We start from the raw sequence: 5,950 nt of genomic DNA, 5'->3' as shown, positions 1-5,950 counted from the left end.
GGGGAGACACAGAATCCAAAGCAGGCTCCAGGCTCTGAGCTGTCAGCACAGAGCCTGATACGGGGCTTGAACTCACAAACCGCGAGACCATGACCTGAGCCGAAGTTGGATGCGCAACCGACTGAGCCACCCAGGTGCCCCAATGTTGATTTATTTCTGAGAGAGAGAGAGAAAGAGAGAGAGTGTGAATAGGGGGTGGGGGGGGGGGTAGAAAGTGAGGAAGACACAGAATCCAAAGCAGGCTCCAGGCTCTGAGCAGTCAGCACAGAGCCCAATGTGGGGCTCAAACTCACAGACTGTGAGGTCATGACCTGAGCTGAAGTCCCATGCTTAACCGACTGAGTCACCCAGGCGACCCACCTTTCCACTTTTTAAAGTAAAATTTAAACTGGAAAAACAACCTCAGCACTCCTCTTTGCAACATGTACTGAGTTCTAAAATTTTCAGAGTCAAGAATTTCTTTAGTTTGCTGGCAGTGTAACAGAACACTGGAGCTTTCTCTCACTGTCTTCAGGAAGTCTGATCATCTCCAGTGTTATGTCTTAAAAACTGCTTTCTGAGATAAGATGGTTAAATTCTTTCTGCTGCCTGCTCTGCACCTGATGTGCATACAGGTTGGCACCTTGTAGCACCATGCCCATGATAAACACCGCCAACCATTTCACTCAGCAGAATATCACCCACAGCAATGGACAGGCAGTAAGTCCTAACCAGAAGATTCTTGAGTCAGCCACTTAAACAATTTTACTCTTGTGAAGATACCTTCCTGAACTCAAACACCCAATGGCTTTTTCCATGTTCATTGATGTGCTTCTACCAATGTAGACCAACCATGAGTTTACTGTGACATTCTTGACTGCCCAAAAGTCACATGAAGACAAGAAGATCATTGTCACCAAACAGGTGATAAAGCTGCTGCTGAACAATTCATAGAGAAGATAGACTACAGTTGCACTGACTTGAAAAAATAAATGAAAAAAATGATGTCACTGTGTGTCTGATTCTGGACCTCCTTCCTTCCTTCCTTCCTTTCTTTCATCTGTCAGTTGTCTCCTCCTCTTCTGCGTCAAACAGGGAAAAATCCTCAGTGTCATCATTACTGCCCTGGTGCATGCAACATGGCAGCCCTTAGTGGTCAAATTTTCAAGGTGGAGTCTTTTTTTTTTTTTTTTTTAATTTTTTTTTTTAACGTTTATTTATTTTTGAGACAGAGACAGAGCATGAACGGGGGAGGGTCAGAGAGAGGGAGACACAGAATCCGAAACAGGCTCCAGGCTCAGAGCTGTCAGCACAGAGCCCGATGCGGGGCTCGAACTCACGGACCGCGAGATCGTGACCTGAGCCGAAGTCGGCCGCCTAACCGACTGAGCCACCCAGGCGCCCCTCAAGGTGGAGTCTTAATAATCTGTATTTAAATGAATCCGCTACTCAAAAATGGCCAGATTTCTTTCCTGGAAACTATTACAGTTCTCTTCCAGTTGATATTTCTAGTTCTGTTGTCTTTGTTCACTAAAGAAGGGATAGGTTTCATATTATTGTATTGTTATAATTTATTTAAAGATATTTAAACATTCATAGTATGCTGTATAAAGTATATTATCTATCTCTTAAAGTTAGCTAAATAGCATTTAAAATACCTATTTAGGAATGTACACTGCTATTAAACTAGATTGGAAGGTTCTAATCCAGTGGTCCTCGACTTTATCTGTAAATTGGAATCACCTAGGGAGGTTTGAAAAACACTGATGATTACATCCCAACCCCTAAAACTCTGATGTTATGGGTCTGGCATGTGGTCTGGGCATTGGGATTTAAAAACTCTCCAGAAGTGATTCTAACATATTGTTATGGTTGAGGACCACTGCTCTAACTAGACCCCAATATGCACAGGTTGCTAAGCTACAACTATTTTTACCTGAGGTCAGCTGTAGAGTATTTATAAGTTAGCATATAGCCTTCTTTTTCACTGATGAAATGAGTGGTATTCAAGACAAGTTGATTGGCTAGAAATACATAGTCATCTCAGCCTCCCTCAAACAGGACCTAAGAATCAGGCCAGAGCTACCTATACTCTGATTCTAAACTCCATCAACCTCACGTCCCAAGATCTTTGGGAAGATTCTGTTACCTGATCCAACCAGAATAATAGCTGACTTCTTCTGCCAGAGCCTATTTCTACCTAAACCTCTATGCAAAGTGCTTGTTATCAAAGTGCCAAAAAAGACAGAGGGCTGGGACTTCATTGAACATACAGAACAGTTTGTATGATTGTATTCATGGTCACTTGCTAATAGATGTTGGTATGTGTTACCAGATTCAGTCTAATACCTGCTTTCATTATAACACACCTCCCAGAGGTGAGATGGCTGGGGAAAGGCACCCATAGCTCTCACCTGTAACCATTGGAGATTACAGATATGTACCCCCCAAAACCCTAATGGCTGTAAACAAGCAAATTAATTTAGGACAGTTTGCAATATGTGCATCCTTCTGATGGGACTATTTTCTAGGTCGACTTCCATGTACAACAGAATTCCTCATAAGCAGTGGGGACACCATTAAACTGGAACTTCTCATACAGGATATTAAAATCTACTTTGGCTGAGCTTTTGAAATAGGTCATTTGGACTCTATTCTTATGTTACCCAATAATACGACAATTACTAGGAAAAGTGTCTTATAAATCTAACATCTAATCCTAGCTCTTTTATTTTGTCTACATGAATTTATTAAAATATCATCTCCATAGAGTGAAATGCATACATTTAAAGGTACAGTTCAACTAGTATTTAAAAACAGAATATATCTGTGTAACCCACATTCCTAATCAAGATATAGGCCATTTCTATCACTCCAACGGGGTACTCATGCCCCTTTCTGTTTATTAAGCTTCCCTCCCTACCACACCAAGCAATTTGATTAGTTTTGCCTAATCTAGTACTTTCTTTCAGTGGAATCCTACAACACAAATTCTTTTGTGTCTGGTTCCTTCTCCTCAACATAATGTTTTTGCGATTCATCCCATGTTCTTTTTTATTGTTGAGAAATATACCATAAATACCACAGTTTATCTGTTCTCCTGCTGATGGACACTGAACTGTTTCCAGTTTGGGGCTATTATGACTAAAACTGATGTAAACATTCTTTATACAAGCCTTTCCGAGGGCATATGTTTTCATTTCTCTTGAATAAGTATCTATGAGTGGAACTGATGTGTCAGAGGGTGAATGTGTGATTGTATCATTTAAACTTCCACTATCAATGTATGGGAGTACTGGTTGCTCCCCATCCTCACTGATATTTGTATTCCCTCTTTTTCATTTTAGCCATCTTAATGGATGTTGTCATTGTGGTTTTAATTTACATTTCCCTGATGACTACTAGTGTTGAGCCCTTTTTTACATGCTTATTGAACATTTGTTTATCTTCCTTCATGAGATGACTTTTGCCTATTTTTAAATTGGGTTGTCTACCATTTTGTTGTGAATTTTAGAAGACATTAATGTATTTTCAATTCAAATCTTTTGTCATTTGTATGAGTTGTGAATGTTTCTCCCAATCTGTGGCTTGCTTATTTCTTTTTTTTCCCAAGTTTCATTGGGATTTTTATTTTATTTTATTTTATTTTATTTTTTAAATTCTTTTTTTAATGTTTATTTTGAGAGAGCACACCCATATGGGAGGGGCAGAGAGAAGGAGACAGAAGTTTCACAGAAGGCTCCATGCTGACAGCAGGGAGCCCTGTGTGGGCTTGAATTCATGAATGAAATATCATGGCCTGAGTCATGTCAGAGGCTTATCAGACTGAGCTACCCAGGTGTCCCAGAATTTTAATTTTAATTGCCATTGGATCTATAGTTTAGGAAGAATTCCTATCTTGAACATATTGAGTCTTTTTATCCAGTAATGTATCTCTCCATTTAGATCATGTTTTTGTTGTTTTGTTTTGTTTTTACTCAAGTATAGTTTACATACAATATACTATTCGTTTCAGGTGTATATCATAGTAATTCAATATATTTTTTTAAGTTTGTTTTTATTTATTTTGAGAGAGAGATAGAGAGCCAGCAGGGGAGGAGCAGAGAGAGAGAGACAGAATCCCCAGCAGGCTCTGCAGTCAGCATAGAGCTTGATGTGGGGCTCAAACTCATGAACTATGAGAACATGACAAAGTCAAGAGTCGGTTGCTTAACTGAGACACCGAGGTGTCCCGTGATTCAATATTTTATACATTATGGAATGATCCCTGTGATAAGTCTATTTTCTTTTTTTTTTTCCAAAATTTTATTTAAATTCCAGTTAATTAACATACAGTGTAATATTAGTTTCAGGTGATTCATCACTTCTGTACAGTACCCAGTGCTCATCACAGTGCCCTCCTTAATCCCCATCACCCACTTCACCCATCCCCCTGCCCACCTCCCCTCTGGCAACCTTCAGTTTCTTCTCTGTAGTTCAGAGTCTGTTTTCTGTTTTGCCTCTCTTTTTTAAAATCTATTTTCTTAATAGTATTTTTTTGATGAAAACAAATTTTCAGTTTTGATAACTAAGTTTTAGCAATTTTTTTCTTTTATAGGTAGTGCTTTCTCTGTCTTATCTAAGAAATCTTTCCCTCTCAAGGTTGAAAGATATTCTCCTATATTTCTTCCAGAGTTTCTTTTTTTTTTTTTTTTAAATTTTTTTTTTCAACATTTTTAATTTATTTTTGGGACAGAGAGAGACAGAGCATGAACGGGGGAGGGGCAGAGAGAGAGGGAGACACAGAATCAGAAACAGGCTCCAGGCTCCGAGCCATCAGCCCACAGCCCGACGCTGGGCTCGAACTCACGGACCGCGAGATCGTGACCTGGCTGAAGTCGGACGCTTAACCGACTGCGCCACCCAGGCGCCCCTCTTCCAGAGTTTTTTTAAAATAATTTTTAAGTTTATTTATTTATTTTGAGAGACAGAGAGAGACAATACAAGTGGGGGGGGGGGGGACAGAGACAGAGGGGGAGAAAGAGAATCCCAAGCAGGCTCTGCATGGCCAGCATGGAGCGCTACCTGGAGCTTGAACCTACAGACTGTGAGTTCATGACCTGAGCCAAAATCAAGAGTCTGTGGCCCAACCGACTGAGCCCAGGCATTCCTCTTCCAGAGTGTTTTAATTTTAGATTCTACCTTTGGCTCTATGAGCCCATCTTGAAATAATTTTTGCATATGTCAACTTTCATTTTCCCATTGTGTTAGTTTGATGCTCTTGTTAAAAATTACTTGACAGTGAAGGGTCCCTGGGTGGCTCAGTTGGTTGGGCATCTGACTTTGGCTCAGGTCATGCTCTCACAGTTCGTGGGTTCAATCCCTGCATCCGGCTCTGTGCTGACAGCTCAGAGCCTGGAGCCTTCTTCGGGATTCTGTGTCTCCCTCTCTCTGTCCCTCACTGCTTACACTCTCTCTCTTAAAAATAAATAAACATTATTTTATTTGCAGGCGCAGGAGGGGGCGGAGCAGCGGGAGCCGGGGAGCTGGGGAGCTGGGGAGCCGGAGCCCCGGGTCCCAGCGACCAGAGCCGGCTCCCCCCCGCGGCGCGTCCCGAGGACCCGGCTTCAGCCTCCTCCCGCCCCCCGAGGCTGGAGAGTGGATGCAGAGGCGGGTGGGGTGGGGGCAGGATCGGAATTCCGAGGACAGAAGGCAGAGGCCGTCCCCAATCCGGATTATTGGAGGGGAGAGAGACCCCCAGTTTCGGGAGGGGGAGAGCTGGGGGTTGAGTGCCCCACCCGCAGCTGCCGCTGCCCTCAGCCGAAGGGTCTCTCTCGGCTCTCCCCTCCTGCCGAGACGATTCGAACGACCAAGGCCAGGGACCCCTGTCCTTCAGCCTCTGCACCCCCTCACCCCGCTCTGGGGCTGGCCCAGGGCGGAGACCCTGCCCACCTCCCGCCTCTGCCCTCGAGAGGGACTGTCCTTTCACGCC

General features: G+C 42.9%; 1 pseudogene; it reads right to left on the bottom strand.

The window, feature by feature from the left end:
* Positions 1-535: 535 nt before the first annotated feature.
* Positions 536-1,113, bottom strand: LOC109268598 (Golgi apparatus membrane protein TVP23 homolog B-like; annotated as a pseudogene).
* Between the last annotated feature and the right edge of the window lie 4,837 nt (positions 1,114-5,950).

The sequence above is a fragment of the Panthera pardus genome, unplaced genomic scaffold (assembly GCF_024362965.1).
Source record: "Panthera pardus isolate Hobbes unplaced genomic scaffold, ASM2436296v1 HiC_scaffold_6, whole genome shotgun sequence".
Classification (NCBI taxonomy): Eukaryota; Metazoa; Chordata; class Mammalia; order Carnivora; family Felidae; genus Panthera; species Panthera pardus.
The sequence above is the reverse complement of the archived record's forward strand: the minus strand, read 5'-3'. Positions and strand labels throughout refer to the sequence as shown.